Here is a 22,336-nt window from a genome sequence, read left to right as displayed (position 1 = left end):
GCACTTCTCCATGTCTAATACGCACATTAATCACAAGCTTCTGTTGCTCTTCTGAGCCCCTTTGTTAACACTTTACACCGTGTTAACAAAGGGGCTTCAAAAATCATTCTGTTTTAAGCAGACTAACACGATGGTGGATGTGAAAAACACTTAAATGATAAATGATTGATTAGTTGCATGACGTTAGATGAATAATGCATCCCTCTGTAGTGGTTTATAAACCTTATGTAATACATCTCACTAGCTGAACACGAAGCATTTCGGCTTTCTTACGTGCACTCCTACCCCTGCTCGCCACAGCTCAATTTGCAGTATCACGGCTGCCATCTAACCCTCTGCAGGCATCTGAAATGGCATCTCGCTTCGCTTCCACAGCATTCGGCGAAGACCGGGAGGAGTTGAGAATCATCGCATCCCTGGGAGGAGAGGAGGAGGGGAGGGACATCCAGCTAAATGCATTTATCTGCTGTTGGCAGCTTTTCAAGCCCACAGCTGAGGCGAGATCAGACAAGAGCGAGTGTTAGCGATCCCTTTGTGGGCTGATATGCGGGTCATTCCTGTTATGCAGCACACTGTCATGATCCCATCAGATACAGTACCATTCAAAAGTTTAGGGACAAAACGATTTTTTTACTGTTTTTGAAAGAAATGCTCATCAAAGCTGCATTTATTGAAGGAATAATTTGTTGGATCAAATGTTATAGTAATATTGTGATATCAATATTCTATTCAAATATATTTAAAATGTTAAATTTATTCTTGTGATGGCTTATTCCAGTCTTCAGTGTCACATGGTTCAGAAATCATTCTAATATGTTGATTTGGTGCTTTTAATTTCTTATACAATTTTTTTGCGGGGACCATTCAGCATTGCCATCACAGGAATAAATGTAATGTTAAAATATATTAAAATACAACAGACTTATTTAAAATTTCATTATTTCACAATATTGTTTTTTTCTGTATTTTAACAGAAAAAAAAGAAAAAGAAATGCAGCCTTTGTGAGGAGCATAAGAAAGAGAAAAAAAATCGTATCGACCCCGCACTTTTGACCGGTTGGTGTTTGTTGCGTGTACATGAGAGACAGGATTTTATGCCATGGAGACGAAGTCGAGGAGGAAGCCAGACAAATCAAGTAGTGAAGTGTTGAAAAATAAGAGGGAACTTGACAGATCAAAGAAGAGAGATCAACCAATCAGAAAAGTTCTCCAGGTCTTCAGACATCCTTCCACCTGAAGAGAGTGAGACAGGTTCTGTCTGGGTTGGAGAGTGAGACGGTATTGAATGCACTTCAGGCAGTGTAACTCTAGGATGTGGTGCTCTTCTCCCAGAGAGGAATTCTTTGTCCTTCATGGTGCGATTTAGAACCAGAGGAGACACTAATGACTCACTGAGGTCTGTGGATGTTGGAAATAAAGCAGAAGAGTTTGAGTAATGACAAAATCCTGCATTCAGGATCTCTTGACAAACATCTGAGCAGAGTTAACGCACATTTGGTTTTCACACATCGACACACAACACGGCTCGTCTCTGTCTCTATGGTGGTTGTGAATGCCCCAAAGGAGGCATGTGAGAGACATCCAGGACTGACAGACCTGATCCTGGATCAGCAGTGGGTGAATCTCGACGGATGAGTCGCATCAGAAGATCAATATACCACTTAATGCTGCACTGTTGCTGAATAACAATGGGCCGTGAGAAAGCTTTTTACTCACCACCTCCCAGCTGATAGCAGCTACAGCACAAAATTACTTTAGCGGACTGTTATGGGTGCTAGATGTCTGGAATGATGTTGCGGTAAGGTTGCAAAAAGCTTTCGATGATATCTCAGTCAGGTATTAAGAAGGTTTTTGCAAGCATGCTGCAAGGTCTGTTGAAAAAGAAAATCGTATTAAATTGAAACAAGCTCAATATTAGTTAGATAGGAACGTCTATATTCATCAACAGAAGTCAGGAGGTTGCTCTCGAGGGCTACTCCAAAAACAGGGGTATAGATCAGGGCATTGTAACCTCTGGCACACATATCAGCATTTACACATTGAAGGGGAAACTCTGACATAAATGAAGTGAGAAGAATATTATGTGATTGTAATTTCATTTTGCTTTCTATGTTGAAGAAGTCATGAGCCAAAATCAACACCAACTGACGAATGAGAGAAAACTGGCTTTGGATTTACAGGTACTTTGGGAACAGAGAATTTAGGAATGAGTTTCATACTTAGTTACGTTGTAACACGCACAATTCAAATCAAAGACATATAAATCATCTGCTAAAAAAAAACATGTCATGACTCGCACATCTAACAGCTTTTACCAGGAAAATTCAGTTTATCTGATGCTTCTGTTCTTTAAGTGTTTCCAGTAGAACTCCATATGGCAACACATACTGTATGTAGAATACTGCTCACATTAATAATATAAGGTCATTAAAATTTTTTAAGTGATTTATCAAAATTAAACATGTCAAAAAGTTTGTTGATCCCATATATACACTAGAGACTTTAGCATTTAATTTGTCATGAAGGAAAATCAGCCTGTGTTGGGAAGCAAGTTCAATACGGTTGTTGTCATATTGCATAATGGATGTTGATCATTCACCCAATGAGACATTGAGACACAACTCTTTTTGTTCAATCGGCTGAACGATCAACAATATGGTATATTGAACATACTACACTTCAGTCCCTAGCAGCCTCCGTTTCAAAGACACCAAATTAAATTACTTTGGCATTTACTTTGACTAAAGTCTATAGCTGTATCAAATTCGCCATCTCTTGAGATCTTTTTCAAGAGTTAATAACGTCGCTCTCAGTCAGTGTGGATTTGCACAATATGGTCTATATTGAGTCTATATTATAAAATGTGTCAAAGTGACTGGTTATAATCCAGTGGTTGCCCATCACTAGTTGTCGTGACAAGACAGGAGGAGGAGCAGCAATGCGGATTACAGAGGTACAGTGTGTGTGTATGTGAGTGAGAGTTGTTTGGGTATCTATTAGGATTACAGAAGCAAGACGTGTGTGACTCAAGAGGATATAATTTTGTCAGAGTCAGAGTTCTGCTATGGGGTCACCCCTCCTTGGAGCCATCTGCTTCCTCCTGCCTGTTAGTCTCAGGGCAGTGAAGCTCAGAACTCAAACAGGCCCCGGGGGACAAACACACACACATAAATACACCGAAAATAACTAGATGCTGGTGGTTAGGAACCAGGAAGTGATTCCTGAGTGCCAATCTGCTGGCGAAAATGGGAATTTAACCCCAAGCTTTTACTGTGCAGCCAAGTGCTTCCCTGTTGGAACCAATCTGATGATTAGGTTTGTGTAGCCGACCTGGAGTTTGCATGAATTCTACTTCATGTAAGGCATTTTAAATGCACACTTAAAGGGATAGTTCACCTAAGAAATAAAATTCTGTCATCATTTACTCATCCTCATGTAGTTTAAAGCTTGTATGACTTGATTTCTTCCGTGGAACAAAAAATAAAATATTCTGAAGAAAGTCAATATTGTTTTGGACCCCATAGACTTTCATTGTGTGGACAAAAAAGTCTTCAAAATATCTTCTTGTGTTCTGTAGAAGAAAGCAAATCATACAGGTTTTAAACTACATGAGGGTGATTAAATAATGACAAAACATTCATTTTTGGGTGAACTATCTCTTTAAGTAAATGCTAAACCTCTAACTATTTCAGTTATGCATTATCATTCCAAGCCAAATCATTATAACAGGGTTTTTCAGTCATACAGAACAAGAGAGAATATGTGGAATATGCTATTGTAGACTTTAAACAGCACACATACAGTCCAATCATTGTATTCAAGCCTAAAGTGGCGTTCCAGATGACTGCTCTGAAATGTCCTATTCACTGGGTGAGATTTTGCTATTCATTGTAGCCCTGCTGTGGTGGGCAACAATGAGGCAGAATGAGTCAGAGTATTAGATGGTCGCAGAGTCAAAGTCACAAGGCCAAAGAGTCAGAGAATCGGCTATCCGCTGATCACAGCAATAAAAGACTGAGAAGCCACACTTCTCACATTGCAGAAAATCCCACGTACTGTATGTTTAAATATGTGGTGCCAGAGATGAAGAGAAGAGAAAAGGGATTTAAAAAAACCCAAGCACAAACATTTTACTAAACTAAACTACCCAGAACCCGTTTCGTTTGGCGTTCACCCCATCAGAGTGCCAAAAAGCTTTCTCACCTGACCTTTCACAAAGTTGGTATGAGCCTTTCCAGTGGCACGTTTCCAGACCTGCAGGGCTCAGCTCTATACCAGATCTTCCACAATACAGAGAGAACCTCCGGGATAAACAGTATGATGCAATTTGACTGAATACCACTCCAAGTGATTCTCTGTGGCCATCAATGACCTTTGGATGAAAATGCGGACTCCATGACAAAAGGGAAGGATAGAGAGAAATCTAGAATGGGAGTGCTTACACTGTTGTTTCTGCTCAGAGGGCAGCAGCAGGGAAGAGAAAGAGGGAAAGAGTGAATGAATAATGGTGCTGCTCAAATAATGTGAGGGCATGTCAGTTTTAGTCTGAGCTGTCAGAGTGTTTGACCAGAAAAGCAAAGGTTGTTTCATTTTATGCCAAAAATCCAACATAGATTGCTCTTAAGGGTGGATGGTATGACCAAAATCTTATATTAAACAAGTTTTACATCACGGCAATAGTCTCATGTTTTAGCTATTTGTGCAAGAAATTCAACCCCCAAATTAATTCATAAAATAACCATGTACAACATAGCCCGTTGTGAGATACAATGTTGCAATTACTAGAAATATTTAGCAATAGTGAGATGATTTTTTATTTATATTTACTTTTTTATTTTTCTTATTTCTCATAATAATAAAGTCAAATTGTGAGATATAGTAAATTAACAATTACAATAAGACACAATTATAAAAGCAATTATGAAGTAATATAGTAACAAATAAGGAGAAATAGAGCCAATATTGTAAGACAAAAGGTCATTGCGATAAAGTCAGAATTGTGAAATAAAGTCATAATGTTGAATATAAAGTCAAAGTTACGAAAGATTAAGTCAAATTGTGAGATATAGTCATATTGTAAAATTAATGAATGCTATTTTGAGATAAAAAAGTCAGAATTATGAGATATAAAAATCACAATTTTGAGAAATTACAAAACCTTTTTGTACTCAGAGGTGGAAACAGGCATCCAAATCAACCAGTAAAGTCTATTTGATAATCGAGTGACATTAATATTTTAAAAACTAGTCACATTAATATTTTAAAAATGAAGGACTTCAATGTAACTTCAATGCAAACATCACCTTTTATATCAGAGTATAAAAATGTTCCTATTTATACGGTGGTAAAAGGCATAGCAGAGTCTCTACCAGCTGCTACCGATATACTGTCTATAAAACAATGGGCTAATGTAGTAAACTGGATCCATGCAGATCTGAATCTCAGATGCCCGTCAATCACATTTTCTTAACAGCGGACGCAATCCAGCTAGCGTGGGTTACATCAGATCTGACAGGTCGATTCACGTTTGTTAGTTCTGCTGATCTCGAACTGATGCTGCGTCTCTGTAAACTGCTGTGTCTACAATTGATTTTGTCTGCCATAACGAAGAGAGGAAATACGAACTGGCGTGTCCATGATGACAGGCAGGAAACCTGAATCACTGTAAAAAGAGAGAGACAAATTCAAAACTCACTGTTATCCTTTCAGGAGAAGAGCAGTGGTGGAAACGCTTCAGCTCTCACTGGTGTCCACGAGAGTAAATGGCGACACCCACAAAGAAGAAAGATATTTTCTGTTTAGACCCTGTGAGAGAGACAGAGGAGAAAAAAAAGAAGCAGACATAAATATATTTGGATCTGGCTGTGTTAGAGATTTGTAGACTAATAACCGCTGGTTTGTAGGTGACTCATGTTGGCAGGAAATGTGAACCGGCTAGTGACCCGTGACAGAGGAAGATTCAGAACTCACCACTGCTCAAGAAAAAAATCCCTCTTATGCTCGTGCTTTAAAAACACTCTCTCATAAACACACACACGGCATAACTCTAAACAGGACCAGATGTTTCTGCTAGGGAGCTGAACTCCCATCTGTGCGCGGAAAAAAGAAAAGCAAAAGCAACTTTCCATTCATTAACCCGCTTCTGTCAAAAAAAATGGCAGGAAAATCATGGTGGCAATTTGTGTTTAATACACAAGACGTACTGCAAATCTATGCATTTCTATGCATCTATCTATCCATCCATTAACCGCATGCGGTTCCTTCAATAGGGAAACATTAAACTTTAATAGAGGGTTCTTATACAGCGGTGCAGCACTAAAATAGAAAATTGTGTAATTGGTGAGATTGCAAATCACAGATTCAATTAACCGGCTGTGGAATTCCATATTCCTGGATCTTTTAAAACCCCCGGTGAGGTTGGGGGGCGACTGGCTGGATTTCCCGGAACACATTCGTGCAAGGCTATCACATTCTGACCGCAGTTAGCCCTGTGAACCGCTAGTGAGTTATCGCATGTGGCTCAGGCATTTAGCCCTCTCACCCTTCTCTTTCCATCACTCATTCCCCATGTCCCACCCGGGGGGGTTGAGGGGTGAGGGAGGGGGGAGCAGTCATTGCTCACAAGCCTGAAACTTGTGTCTGAAAAACCATTTATATTACGCTACAGAGCACAGGGAGAACAAAACAAATCATGGCAAAACACACACAGATCTCTTGTCCAGAAAATATAAACATCGATATCAAGCTTTCTGTGCATATGCGGCACTGGAAATCTGTTACATTTTGGATGGACTTTTCTGATCCATCTGTTTTACATTAAAGGGTTAGTTCACCCAAAAATAAAAATTCTGTCATTGATTATGAACCCTCATGTCATTCCAAACCAGCAAGACAATCGTTCATCTTCGGAACACAAATTAAGATATTTTTGATGAAATCCGAGAGGTTTCTGAACCAGCCATAGGCAGCAACGCCATTGCAACTTTCAAGGCCCAGAAAGGTAGTAAAGACATCGTTAAAACAGTCCATGTGACTACAGTGGTTCAACCTTAATGTTATGAAGCGACAAAAATAATTTGTGCGCAAACCCCCCCAAAAATAACGACTTTATTCAACAATCTCTTATCTTCCACGTCACTCTCATACATTGTTGACGTAGTAGGGGTGTAACGATACACGTATTGAACCGTTTTCAGCTTTCGGTTCTGTATGCATTACAAACCGAACCATTTGGAACCAACCATGGACAGTTGGACCATTTTTACTGCCGACCAAAATTTTGTTATTTCAAATGTAGGCGCGTGGCAAGCGTGCTCATAATGTGAGAGACGATGTCGCGACTCGCGACCAAAACATTGCTCAACATCAAATGGCAAACGTAATGAAAGCGGAACGAAACTGCGCTTCACGGACCGTTTATCGGTTTGGAACAATGCAGCGCGAGCCTCTCTTGATCAAGCGACACTGTTACTACACAGCGCTAAGAGATCCAGTAAAGAAAGCATTTCTTCAAAAATTCACCACTGAAGTAATAACATCCGTTATTAACGGATCAAACAGCGCTGACGTGGAAACCAGGAAGAAACATTGTGCCATGAATTAACTATCCAGTGTCCACAGATCAGCAACATTCACCATGGATTACTGTAGTAACACTAACTGTAACCATGGAAGTTTGGCAGGAATAGTAGGCTACAATGCTTCCAAGTCACGTTACGTCGGTTTTATTTCAACATTGTGAATAAAATTGCTGCCCTCAAATGTAAATCTGAAATAAAATAAACCTTGATTTAGAACTACTACAATATTACATTTCATTTTTTCAAGGAGCTGTTTTATGCTCCTAAGAAGAGTCAATTATAGCTCCATCATTGCTCAAAGTAAAAAATGATCATACTTTATGATGTTAGTTTTAATAATAAAAAAATAAAAAAATAAATCAAGGAAATTTCTCTGGCATTTCTTTCTTTTTGCTGTATCGAAAATGTACAGAACCGTGACACCAGTGTATCGTATCGAACCGGACCGTGAATTTTGTGAACCGTAACACCCCTATGACGTAGTGTAAACAGTGCAGCACTTCCTGCTTCTACGTCAAAAATAGCGTCTGGGGTCTGGTTCTCGTGGTGTTTGCTGAGCATCTGTGCTGATCGTGCGGTCTAGAACAAATATTGCCTGACATGTAATCATACCCAGTGCTAAGGCTAAAAGTGAACCTCTATGGGTGCAGTGATACAGACTGCATACATAGTACTAAACGAACAGGCGTTTAGCATCATAGCTAGTATTGCATGTTTTGACACGGCTAGAACATTGTATTGACCTATCAGTGGTGTGAATTATAAGTGATGGGGAAGTTACAAGTCATTCATAATTACTACGGATATTTTTCAGCTTCTGTCAAAGCTGAACTGGATTTATACACACACTTACTGTATCCTGTGTTTACGCCTCACACTATGGAGGGTACAACCGTAGTTCATTCTTGTTTGGCCCGGTGGATGTCATTGGCTCTGTGAATAAGCCAATCCATCAAACAGTTCATTTGAAATGAAGCTAATGTAACTCTCCAAGCATGAAGTTACACTGCAATAAAATCAATACGGACTGTGGTTGGAGTGTTTCAGTTTTGAAATATGAACTCAAGGATAAAAAAAAGACAACAATGTAGAAACTCTACATGCGCTGTGATTTACTGGCAGTCTTACTGGTTCCAGCATTCCCTCTCATGGACTAACTCTGGGTCAGTGATCTAATGGTCATTACAGTATCTGAGTTGTACTGCATCTTGAAAGAATTCAATTCTACCAGTTCCATCCAAAGTCTATTACCGTACATATATTTCTCAAGAGCTATCTCTTTATTGTGACATATTTTCACCTGTTACAGCTTATGCACAGGGTAGTCTTAAAGGGACAGTTCACTCAAAAATTATAATTCTACCATAATTTTCTAAATAATGAGATTTCAAAATGTTTGGGTAAACTGGTACCTTTAAAACACCTCTGGATCAGACTACTAATCCAGTAAATTGTGTGTTTGTAATAAATACATCTCAGCTGAGTGTCAGCTGTTTATGTTCTACAATGTGATTAGTGTCCTGAAAGTGGGCTGGTCTACACACACACACACACACACACACAGAGTTGCTGTTGTTGCAAATGCACACAGAGACACTGCTGACAAGAATTAGGTTTAGGATTAGATAAAGGTTTGGGATCATATTCTATTTAGGCAACATGAGATTTAGATGCACAGTGTAGGGTTAAGATTAGGTTATGATTACTTACCACTGGAGATCTGTATTCATTAGGTTTATGATTATTGGTGATATTTAGGGATGAGAACATACTGTGTGTGTGTGTGTGTGTGTGTGTGTGTGTGTGTGTGTGTGTGTGTGTGTGTGTGTGTGTGTGTGTGTGTGTGTGTGTGTGTGTGTGTGTGTGTGTGTGCATATAAAACATCCCCATTATCACTTAGAGAGCTATAGGTTAAGTTTTAAAATGTACTGAACTTTTGGGATTAGAGCCGAAAACTATTGATTTTAATAAATCAAGGCTGGCAAAACATATGTAACCTCTAACTTGTGTGACATTTGGAAACACTTTTTACATTTATTTCTCTTAAAGGAACAATTCACACATAAAAAAATCGCCATATGATAGTTTTGTGTTACAAACAGATAATCTTTCCAAGCATTGTAATGACCTACAAAAGTCATATGTTTTACAAAATAATATTGATATCAATGGTGCCAAATTACATATATAATAAAAAACATTTTGATTAACTGTTCCTTTAAGAGAAAATTTGTGGTAAGGGTATGGCTTTAGATGACTGAAAATATAGGGCAAATATAGTGCACAGGTCATGTGGACCACTTTTAATTTCCCTTTGACCTTCATTATATGGAAAATAGCCACCGTTACATTCTTCAACATTTCCCAAGGTAAATGACAGATTTTTCATTTTTTTGGGTGAACTGTTCCTTTAAACCACGCACAGACGCACGCGCACACACACTACCTGTTTTCTCTTTACTGCTACACAAAACCATGTTTACATGGGTTTTATTTTTTTCATTCTTTACTTAACCCAGCCCATCTCTTTTTTTTTTTTCTTTCATTTCGCCCCTCTGTTTGGTGATGAATTGTCCCTGGTCTCCAGGAATGGATCTGTTAATAATTCAGACCAGGCTCTGGCATTGACCATTAGAGCCGGGAGGCAGAACGTTCAGCTGATAGATCACTAATCAGATTAATCGCTGTCTTTCAGTGGGGAAATGAAACGGAGTGAGGGTCCACGCCGCGCATCGTAATATACTGGACCTTCTAGAACACTTCGGCAGCAAACGCTTTCAATTATGGCAAGCAACCACCTACAGCTTTAAAGAACATTGCCCTTGATTGAGTATTCACGCAGCGAGCCTAACATTAGCCGAACACGGTGAAAATATTATCCTACTAGATGTACGTTGCACAAGATGCGCTTGAGTAATTAGCACAACGATGGATGTGACTAATGCCTTTTCCAGACAAAAACATATATACAGTACATCGCTGCAGTTTAGATAAATTAGTCGGAACTCCACACATGATCATCCATACAGTCCAACAGCTGTAATTTGAGTGTTTTTAGGCTCAAGTATGTATTTTTTCCAGCTGAGTTTAAGAACGTGGGTCGTTTATATCAAGGCCATAGTACCGGTATCTAATTTCACCTGAGCTTAACACTGATTTGCCTGCAAAATGATGTTATTGTTCCCAGGGATCACGTACAGATGTTGCCAGCAGTAGCAGCTAATGACAAAGTCATGTGTTTGGTGGGGTGATATGTGTGTCCGACTGAGCTGATGCCAGGTGAATTACACAAATTAGAGTTCACCATGGAGTGGAAATACTGATTAGTCACAGTCTGCTATGAGTCTCCAACACATGCACTGATAATAGATTATACAAACATCTAGCAAGGCTTAAAGGCATAGTTCAACTAAAAAGTGCAAATTCTGTAATTATTTACTCACCCTCTTTTCATATCCAAACACGACAACAAAAATAAACACCATACAAATTAGTCCATATGTCTCAAGTGTATCCCAAGTCTTCTGAAAGCATAAAAGTAGTATTATTTTTTTCCATTAATATTTACTTTAATATACAATAATACTGTTCAGGCACAATAAAGTTCATCCAACTCTACAACTTTGCTCCCATTCTGTCCGCTCTTTCTCTCTCTTTGTCTATTTCTCTCTCAGAACGTCATGTTCTCTCTCTTGACTTACTGTGATGTTTTTGTTCTTTTTTCTGCAAAGAAAAGTCTGATATGGTCTGGCTGAAGGCAACATTCACTGACTATTATTCATATATAATTTATCACAGAGAAACAGAAATGGGGTGAGAGTGAAAGTTTGTCCCCTACCTCTAAGAGATTTAAATGTTGTATTTTCACCCACACACACACGTAAACACGAAAAAAAGTGAGCTGCATCAGGCTGTTGATCCTAAAAGACGCTGAACTCAACACCACAAGATTGAGTAAAGGACAAAAACAAAAAAAATGTACAACACAAATATATCCAGGACCCAATCTAAATATCACAGCAGGGGTAATAACCTTGTAGCTCAAGCTTAAAAACACAAAGTGTCACAAATCACAAGACGTCACTTCAAATTGTTTGTTCAGCTAATAAAAGCCGACATTTGGAATTTTCCTTTTGTGGCAACATTAGCCCCGCCGTACCTGTTGTATTGTTAACCAAGCGTTAACTGTTACCCCATGCTCCGTCAACCCGAGCGTTATTAAACATGAACTCTCGCCCCAGTCTCAGTCAGAGGATTTCTGTCTCTCATTATCCACTCAGTCCTTATCAGAATATAAATAAAGAAACTGAGCTCTAAAAATGGAGTTTAAAGATACTGAGAAGCCTCTGTTCTTGAAATCAAAGGATAGCTTTCTAACAAATCGTGACAGGAAAACAAATGAAAGCCAAAAGAAAGAAACATCAGATACTGTATGGCGGAGTGATAAAATAGTATCTGATTTTACCTATTATAATATATATAGTAACAGATTTGTATTGCTTTTGTAAAAACAGTGTGAAATATTATAAAATGACTTTTCTATTTTAATATATTTTGAAATGTAATTTATTCCTGTGATGGTAAAGCAGATTGTCAGCATCATTACTACAGTCTTCAGTGTCACATGATTGTTCAGAAATCATATGCTGATTTGGTGCTCAAGAAACATTTCCTATTTTATTATGTTGAAAACAAAACAATTTTTGAAGCTAATGTACACTTTTTACACTTTTTTGTTGTTGTTGAGGTTTCAGATGAATAGAAAGTACAAAAGAATGGCATTTATTTGAAATAGAAATCTTTTGTAACATTATAAATGATGTCTTTACAGTCATTTTTTGATAATTTCAATGTGACCTTGCTGAAAAAAAAGCATTAACTAAAGAACAAAAATCTTACTGATTCTAAACTTTTGAAAGGCAGTATAGTCGTGCATAGTTAAAATAAAACAGTAAAAAAAAAAAAAATAGGCTAATCAACTTTTTAAGAGGAAGTAGAAAGGAGATGCTTCCCCTTTTTTGCATTGCTGGTGTCAAAAGGCTGTGTGTTGAATCGCTCTAGGGTATATTGCTGAAAATTCACATGTCAGTTGATAGAAGCTATACTCAAATTAGGCAGGTGCCAACATGGATAGACTGTCGTAAGTCTACTATTTTGGTTCGGTGTTGGTTTTCCACTTGATATCTAATATTTGCATCTAGAAGCAAAACCATTGAGAACCGCTGATCTAAACAATATAAAGTCAAATAACTGATGTTGTGAACAGATCCCTTGTGCATGTGTGGGTGAGAAAGAGAGAGCGAGAGAGAGAACGAGAGAGGGATGAAGGGGTATAGAGCTCATACAGGGTCAGTTCTTCCTTCTCCAGATACCGTGGGAACGGATAGAAGGGTTAAAGACACAAACGGATCACTGTATCTCTCCCTTTGCTCTGTTCCAAAACCTAGCTGCCTAAAGAGAGAGCATTTTGAAGCATCATAGACATGCTCCTGAAGCAGTTCTGAAAGCTAGGCATCTTAAATATGCCACCTAAGAGCCCTTATTTAAGCTATATAATAAAGCAGCATCTCAAGTATCAGAACAGGTACCGGTAATCCAGAAAGCTTTATGATGAGCCTAATCAAAAAATTAATTTGAAACGGCGAACGAGGCGAGAGAAATGTTGACTCTTTAAATAAAAGTATAATAGGCCTACATTTAGCATACAAATTAAGTTCAGTGACTGATTAAAAACAGAGTAATTTGTTTATTATTTATGCGTTTAGAATTATTAGAGTTAGCTTAGCAACATGCTAATGTCAAACTCCATTTGAATCAATTGTGAGTACAATTTTCCTTGTTTTTAAAACCTTTCCTTGTTTTTTGTTTCTGCCTCAGTTTCTTGTCTGTCTGTCTGTCTGTCTGTCTCTCACCACCTTTCCTTTTACTTCTTTCTTCTCATCTTTTCATCTTTGTCTTGCCCCTCTTGCTCACAGTGACCCTGACATGTCCTTTTCTCAGAGTCCACAGGAGTCCTGCTGTTTCACTCCTGTCAGGTGACAAGTGGCCTTTTAGCTGTGACTCGGACCACCTATTTTACCCTGTTTCCTCAGCTACTGGATGTCTAATAGTGTATACTTACTTTAAAGTTAAAATATCACTTTTAAAACAACTATGAAGATATATTATAACATTCATAATATAAACCCCACCAACCACAGTAGTGATGTCAAAACCATGAGAACATTTAAATAGGACCCATATACAAACCAATTCAGCAATGGTGATAGTAATTACTAGGCACGCACCAATATTAAAAATCTAGCAGATACTTATAAACAGATAACGGATTATGGTCTGATATTATGTTTTACACTATTTTGTAAAATAAAATACTAAAAACAACCGTTTTAAATGCTAAAAATTAATTTAGGCATCACACAATACAATGTACAGTCTGAAAATGTCTATGTTGTATGGCCTGCCAACATGACAACTAAATCGAACTATGACACGTCGTAACCACTTTTCAAGAGAGGCTGGCATAATGTGTCCAAGTTTCCCTGATATTTAAATTAATATAATCATTTAGAAATTTGCTAAAGATTACACTTAACAGTGTTTTTAATTATTAATGTTTGCAAAGAGTGAGTTTAAGATGATGCAAAGTTTATCTAAATGTAAAAAGTTACTGTAAAATTTTACAAAAAAAACATCTACAGTATAATATCGTTCAATAACTGATATGATCCATTGTATTATGAATCACTAGTCATTTCACATGCAAAGAGATTAGCCAATCACAACACTGATAATTTGCATATGACTAAATTCCAAAAACAGTATCAAAAACAGCTTATTTACCTAAAAGTATCAAAGTCAAAGATAAGGTGGGAAATGATCATGTAAAACTAATTACGACTGTTTATGTGCAAGAAATCTTGAAATAAAATATAATTGGATTTCAGGGAATGAAAATAAAACATTACGGTACTAGAGTGAACATCATGCTCTTTAAATTCAAATTTTGTGTTTTCAAGAAAAAGCTATGAACATTAACATTGACCCAACATAATCACTGACCCCACATTTGTTACTAGAAGCCGAGTCTGCACCATGTTCAATAAAGCACCAACAAGCATTATATAGCAATCCGCTAAGAAAAGTAGTTGGTAGTTCAAAGGCAGAGGCCACAAAATGTAACAATTTCTGTCTGAAATAAAAGGCACCGTCAGAGCAGCCCTGGGCCAGTGGCCAGCGCTACAGCCAGGCGTGAGAGCTATATAATGCCATCTCAGGACATTAATCACCCTGAAAGCCACAAGCAGCATGAAAATTGACAATCTGGCAACCCACTGCATGTCTTTATTAAATACCACATCACTCAGGGCCTGCAAACACCCCTGTCCTGGCAATGAGGGCTGAGGTGAACAGAAACCAAGAAACGGAAAGAGAACAATACAGGAGGCAAGGTGAAAAAGAAAGAAGGGGTGAATGATGGAAAAAGAGATGGAGAGATGATGAATGTTTAAACTAGACTATGTTTTATGGATAGAGTAGGGGGTGATGTATGCGCCTGTCAGCATGACAACTAAATCGAACTATGACATGTCATCACCACTATTCAAGAGAGGCTGGGGAAAATGTGCCTATTTAAAGTTTGCTTGACATTTTAAGTAAAAAAAAAAAAAATGATAGTGACGTCACCTCAAGTACGGTACAATATTTTAAAGGAAATGCTAGTGATGTCACACGGTCGGTAAGGAAGAGAGTGTTTCTACTGCGAAGAGCAGCAGGGAATGAAAAACACAACGACACGCCACAGAGGAAACAGAGGCAGAAGGCTTTTGCTCATTCAGGTGAAGCTTTTCTGTCAGCAAGAAAAACTGCATGTCCAAGTCATTAATTCAAGCAACCGGTAATTTCCTTCTGGACAACAACACTTCCTTTGGAGGAAAGTACAAAAAGGAGGAAAGAAGAAAAACTTTCACACAGTACAGTAGCTGGAACTTAAGTGAAAACGTACATCTATTACTCAAAACTCTCGAGTATCCACGTGGCGTATTCTTTTGACCCAAAAATGGTTCGGTGCAGGTTTGAAAGTGGACAACTTATGGAAAGCAGTAACGTAGACATACTCTAAAGTCCACAATACAAAAGTTACCTCCTCAATCCACACAGACCACTTATGGAAACCAGGGCCCTGACTGTAACTAAAATGGTCGCAAATGCAACAAAAAAAGTGACAATAATAAAATTGAGGGAAAAAGCTTTTTGTGTTTGTCCATTTTGTATGATATTATCTTATTTGAGTATGCGCCAAACTTTTATGTACCAAACACACACAGCACAAGTTGTGATGACTGATTCATAGTCAAATGACACTCTAATAAACATGCTCTTTTAAAATAGTCAGTCAAAATGATACACAAAACACTTCCCCAAACAAATTTCATATGTCATGTCAATCATAGTGCTGATTGCATATAGCATAACTTTTTTGACTGGTGACTGTTGACCAATGAAACCAGCTGAGGGGAGAGTTTGTGGTAAACTGTGTGTGTGTGTGTGTGGGGACGACAGAGAGACTCACTCTGTCAGTAATTCCTTCAGATTCGATATGGAGTTCACGATTTATTCTAAATTAATCAGGATCCATTACTGTGGCGTATACTTTCAGTTTGTGAGACTTACATCAGTCCAGTTACTGACTGGTTTTTCATGTGACAACATGTTTTAAGAAAAAAAAAAGATTTGTAGTATAAATTAATAATCATTTGAATCATTTCCTTAAAAGGGTTTAACAGATATGAAAACTGGTCATGTAAATCTAAATAATGCACCTTGACTAACTAATAATAAATAAAAATATACTGTATAATAGTGTAGTATACTGCACACACAGCCTGACTGACAAAAGCTGATCTAGACTGTACACATCTGGCTTTGATCAGTGAGGATGATACATCTAAAAACACACAGCAGTCGCATTCATAGAGGGACGAATAGAGAAACAGAAATATTAAAATTTATATTTTTCACTCATCTTCAAAATGATAAATTAAATTGCCGTGCTTTGCAAAACAGAAACTAAAGCCCAATGGATTTGTTGTGAAACCAGATGCCTTTCTATGTTTTTGCATGTATTAGCCTCTAAAAAAAACAGGAGTCTTTCTGCTGAGAGAGAATCTAAAATCATAAAACCTTATCTTAGAGTGTGAGAGAAACATGTTTAAGCCATTCCACACAAAGAGCAATGGTTCCATTCCCATCTTATCTGTGCCATCTACAACCACCACACAGGTAATCCAGGATTAGGAGTCCATCGTTGGACACCTTTCAACAAGGACTGGGACGTCAGCACTCCCCCTCCATACCTGGCTCTGGTTCCCATGTCAATGAACTTAGAAAGAGTTCATCTTGAACACAACTTCTGAACATCCACACTTTAAACGATTACATATTGTTGCACTGACTCTTGCAACATGACACGAACATGTCTAGTGGTAGTATTCTGCAATTCAGCCAACGTATATTAAAATAAAGCAGTGGGAGCTCTCTTTATAAGACTGCAGGACGCAGGAGAACGCTGCGTGCTACTTGACTGCCAAATATGAATGATCTGACTACAAACTTTACTGCTTTTGTGGGAAATCAGGTTAATCTTCAATGGATTTGCAAGAATACAAAAGAACAACGCGTTTCAGTCTCTTTCACACTCTAAACATCTGAACTAAAGGCTTTAGATTCAGAATCCTCTATTTTGCTCAGGGTCTTGAGGCTTTTATGCTTTTCAGCAGCAAAAGCAGAAAAATTGTGTACAGTGGCAGCAAAAAAACTTTTCTGAATATTTAAAATCACACCAATACCAAATTTCTTTACACTATAGCCTATATAAAATGATTGACTCTTTTGGCATTGTCTTCTCATTAGAGCAATTCCCAGAAACTTTTCTTTTCTGAGGATTTAAAAAAAATCTAATAATTTCAATGTGATTTGTCTGTGTGTAATTTCTAAATTAATTTCATGTCACTTTCAGGATAACAAAAAAAAAATTATAATATGAGAGTATGAATCTCTTTGTGAAAAATATATGTACATGTAGTATAATCAACTAAATCATTAATTTTACATGCTGTGAATTGTAAACTTTGGCATCACAACACAACATTATCTGTTAAGTTTACAGACATTTAATTTAACCCTTCATCCTACGTCCTAACGTCCTTCATATTAACACAACATATTGGGTATTATTTTTACAGATGTTCGCAAGAGAGAAAATTAAAATTAACAATAAAAGGTTCACTTTAAAATAAGCTAAATTGGACAAATTATTTGTGTTTTTAAAAAAGTTAGATGACAGCAAAGATCTAAATGTAAAAACATGGAGTTGCTTGAGATAAAATTTATTGGTAACTTCGATATACACATTTCTGGTTTAGAAGGCTCTTAGTGATGGGTGAGGATACATAAAACAAAGAAGTTTTGAAAACACTGAACTAAATACAATTCATACATTAAGTATGGCTTAAGTGTCCATTTTTTTGGGCCACTATTCTAGGACAAAAAGATCCTGTTGTACTGGGTCTAGAATAGATGTGGGTTAAATTAGCTGCTTTGCTCTGCAGAATGTGTTGCTTATTGACCAGAGAGCTCTGAGGGGATTTCACCGTCCTGCTGCTGGATTTTAGATTAGCTCAGGTATTTTTCACCCTCTTTGACGACAGCTGAGTAGATTTACAGTGAAAATCTTTCACTGAAAACAGCTGCTTATAGAAAAAAAATGGTTCATAAAGGATATTCCAGGATTAGCTATCTCTACAGCCGCACACAGGCCTCAGAAAAATGACCTTTCACCCAGAAAACAAATAGTTCGCGCACAAGGACTCGGCCGCTTCTCAAATTCTTTTTCTAAATCAAATCAGCTTTAAATTGAACACTTGGCAGCAAAGAAACATTGTTGAAAAATGGGTCAGAGAGCTGTATGAACGTGGATTGCTGGAAAGAAAAGGCAGAATGTGATCAGCTTCTCACGGCTTTGCCGTTTTCTTCGATTGCAAAACACGTGTGGTGGTTGTCATCCAATAAACTCTGAAATAAGAAAGCAATGAGCAAATGCCACCAAAAATCCACTAAAACCGATCAATACAGAGAGAAAAAGAGAGAAGAAGAGTGAGAGATTCGGCTCCTTTCGTGCAACACTAATGCGTTTCAATTTTCCCTCAAAAGAAAAGATCATTTCGGATCATCGTCTTGGTCTATACGGGCCGTAATCTCTTCATTAGCTCAGTTATGATAAGCCTCTTCAAAAACAACTGCTACTCAGAGAAACAGGAATCTTAAATGGTCCGATTACATCCAAAGCGTCGCAGTAGGGCATGTGAGGGGCTCTATTATAAGGTGGGCTGTGTAAACATGAACTGAATGCCACACATTGGAGGCTAGGTCTGAGCGAGTGATGCCTGAAACGAGAGTTTTGCTTCTTTCCATCTGCAGAAAAACACATCTTCGTGCCAACAGATTTGTACACACAAACGCCTATGAATGCAGCACGATGGAGCTAAAGCATGCGTAAACACACAAGACGCAGTCAACCTTGTTTAATCTTATAAATCCAGCCCTGGCTGGAACAGAACGTCCTGAACATTCAGTAAATTGAGAGATTTGATATATATATATAGATATATATTAACTATATGTTGAGAACCTGATCGTTGGCTGTTTTTGAGACTTCACGGAGAGTCAGCTAGGCTTGCTATGCGTATAGACTAATATGGACAGGCACAACAACTTCCTTTTCTGTTTATATGATATAATGGTTAGTGTCAGACTAACAAGAACTTTCTCAAACTGGTTCTAACCAGTTTGTCGAACCCTTAACTAATGTAAAAATAGAACAAACTGTTAGTAATTACTTTAAATACAAGTCAAAGAGTCCAGTCCAGTCTTTGTATGTCCAGTATGTTTTCTGGTTCTAAATCTGATTCTGACAATATTAAAATGAAGCTTGCGACAGAAAACTAGCTGAAATAAAATAATTTTGAAAAAAAAATATTTTAAGTTTTAAGTATTTTATTAGCTAAAATCAAAGTCTTTATTCATAAATATTTCCTCAATGGTGTACAATTACCTCTCCCAATGATCCGACTTATCCTTGTACGCAAATTTTATTTTTTTATCTTTATTTATATGTGACAGGTAAGTCCACGGAGGCTTCCATGTCGTTCCGCCATCTTGAAAAACTATAATCGCAGAGAGGGACAAAAAGCACTAGGCTACCTCAATGTGTTTCCACAACGCGTTTTCGTTCAGAGCCAGCTTAAAGTAGGGCTATGCAGTTTCAGGAATTTCTTTGCTGTATTCTCGCTTTTTGCTCGCAGGTTTCTCTATAGAGCTCCCCCTACAGCTTCGGAATAGATATTTGACAACACTGTTGAAAAACTTGTTGGCGACTCTCAGATACCAGAGGCTAGTAGATCAACCACATCAAAGCAGACGTGAGACTCTTTAAAACATCTTCTTCATTCGGGTTCGAACAGCGTGAGGGAGCGCAATAATGATAGAATTTTAGCAGATTTCTTTTTGCCGTAAAGCAATTCTTTACATCGCGAGACCTGATATCACGCGACACTCCCTGACGCTGCGTCCGGCGGCTCAAAAGTTGCAAGTGTGTTTTTTCCACTCACATGCGATAGGCAGGTGCGAAACGACCACCATTCAACCGAAAAAAGTAATATAACCATTCCAATGACTCCGAAGCTGTTCGGTTAAGGTAAAAAACCTGCATAGTTCACCTTTAACATGACTGAAACCAGCAGAAAAGGACAAGGAGAGATGCGTAATGCGTATCACTGACCCGGTAAATTTGAAAGGCTGCACTGCCCGGTACTTCATAATTCAGGATCATACTTATGCCGAGCCACAGGAGAAATGCCAAAATTGAATTTAAAAGGAAACGTGACCGGCGAATTCAAAAACCGAGGGTAAATAACGGGATAGCTTTACCCAGGTAGAAAGAGCTAATGAAGGAGAAAGACTTGGAAAGGGACGCTGAAGTTGCCTGCTTTCTTCTTGACAGGTAAGTCAATGTTACGGTCTAAATTACAAGCTTTTTTTCATAGCTTGGTTGTGTAATTCATTATATAGGCAGCATAACAGTAGAATATGTATAGGGCTATTGTTGTCATAGCTTCTTGGTATATAACGGCTATGGTAGTTGCAACATGCATTTGAAAAAGAACTATTCGTTTGAATGCAAAATTCAATTTCACTGCTAGATGGGAGAAATTCCTACACAATCCTAAAACCTTTAAGTAATCTAATTTGTATAGTTTTAGTCAACATTAGTAACCCTCGTTAGTCTAATTCTGCCTATGAATATAAAATATAAATCAAAGTTTCGAATACTTCCTCTATTATTCACCACAAGTTAATCACAGATCTTCTGAAATCACCAAGCTTGCTAAACAATTGTTTATCCAACTGCCATAAATTGAACGTGGTTAGAGACCCACCCACCAACATTTACCTCGGTTTCACCTTCACCAACACAATTTCTACTGTCCAGATGGTTTACCATCTCTTATCATTTCCAATTTTTTCCATCTGCAGTCCAAGCACTGACCCCACGGCATCTGCAATATGGTTTAAGGACACATCAAACGTGTAATTCACTGAGTCTGAAGGTTTCATAAGCTGGAAGAAGACCAGCCATGTCCCGAGCCTCCCGTTCGGCAGTGGATACGCTTCAGCAGCTCTCTTACCTGAGCTGACAGCGATGCTTGGTCAGTGCTATCTGACAGAAACATTCTCTGCTGATTCAGGCAGTGATTACTGAGTTAAAGGCTGACAGTTGTGGAACGCCCTGATGGACGGACAGGTTGGGAGAGCTTTTCACCGTTTGCTAAACATGGCAGTCTGAGTCATCAGACACTGTATCAGCGAGGAAAACAACAGAGGGAACGCCGGGCTTCATTAATGCAATTATGTTCAAGGCCGTGGGGATACTTGTGTATGAATCATTATTGTCGCAGGATTGCGTGTGTTCGTTTCATTAATGCTGAAAAGCTGTGAGCGAGTTTCCGCTGAATAGTTGTTTACGTTCCGTAAAGGCCGGTGTGCTGGGACCAAGAGGTAATTAGGTAACCATAGTAACCGGGGCTTATGGGGTCGAATCGTGCACATTGTGCTGTGTGGACAGTTTTAGAGCAGGTGGACAGTCTGCCATGATAGTGTAGGTTGGCTCGCTGGGAGTGTGTTATTGGCTAACTGCAAGAGTGTGTGGTGACAGTGGTTGCTCTGTTCCGCCGATGCACTGTGGGAAGCCAGGAGCTCGTCAACAACAGCTTATCTGCCAAAACAGCTGGAGCCCTCGGCGCCTCCCACAGAGAGGACACGCGCAACTGTACGTGAGCATCTCCTACCTGAAGGTGGATAGTCATTTACTCAGGCTACAGACAGAGAAAAAGAAAGACAAACATAACTTGCACGCAAGTAAACACACACCCCTTCAGTCTAAAAATCAACCCAAACCTGTTTTGAAATTATAGTTTGTCCAACTTTCCCACACCTAGTCTCACACCCATAATGTACTGCAGAATAACTGGACTATGAAGGTTAGTGGTGCTTGTAAAGGCAGGCTTCAATATTACCAGTGGTTATCCTAAGGGTTACAGGTTTTTCAACGTCTGCACAACATCTGTTATTAAGTTGTTTGTTTGAGGAGAGCTATCACTTAAATCAGTAGTGCTTCATTCAGACATGCAAAATTTGGT

General features: G+C 38.3%; 1 protein-coding gene across 4 annotated transcripts in view; it reads right to left on the bottom strand.

The window, feature by feature from the left end:
• sema6cb (semaphorin 6Cb) overlaps window positions 1-22,336 on the bottom strand; it is a 137,187-nt gene that overhangs the window by 66,931 nt on the left and 47,920 nt on the right. For 3 of the 4 annotated variants that reach the window (XM_079625123.1, XM_079625125.1, XM_079625126.1), the window contains exon 3: window positions 5,696-5,805. The gene's annotated coding sequence lies outside the window, so the exon portion shown is untranslated. Of the gene's footprint in view, window positions 1-5,695; window positions 5,806-21,090; window positions 21,376-22,336 lie in introns of those variants that run through there. The other variant, XM_079625124.1, reaches the window with a different exon arrangement.

Source organism: Phoxinus phoxinus, assembly GCF_949152265.1.
Source record: "Phoxinus phoxinus genome assembly, chromosome: 10".
Taxonomy (NCBI): Eukaryota; Metazoa; Chordata; class Actinopteri; order Cypriniformes; family Leuciscidae; genus Phoxinus; species Phoxinus phoxinus.
This window is presented reverse-complemented; position numbering and strand designations above follow the sequence as displayed.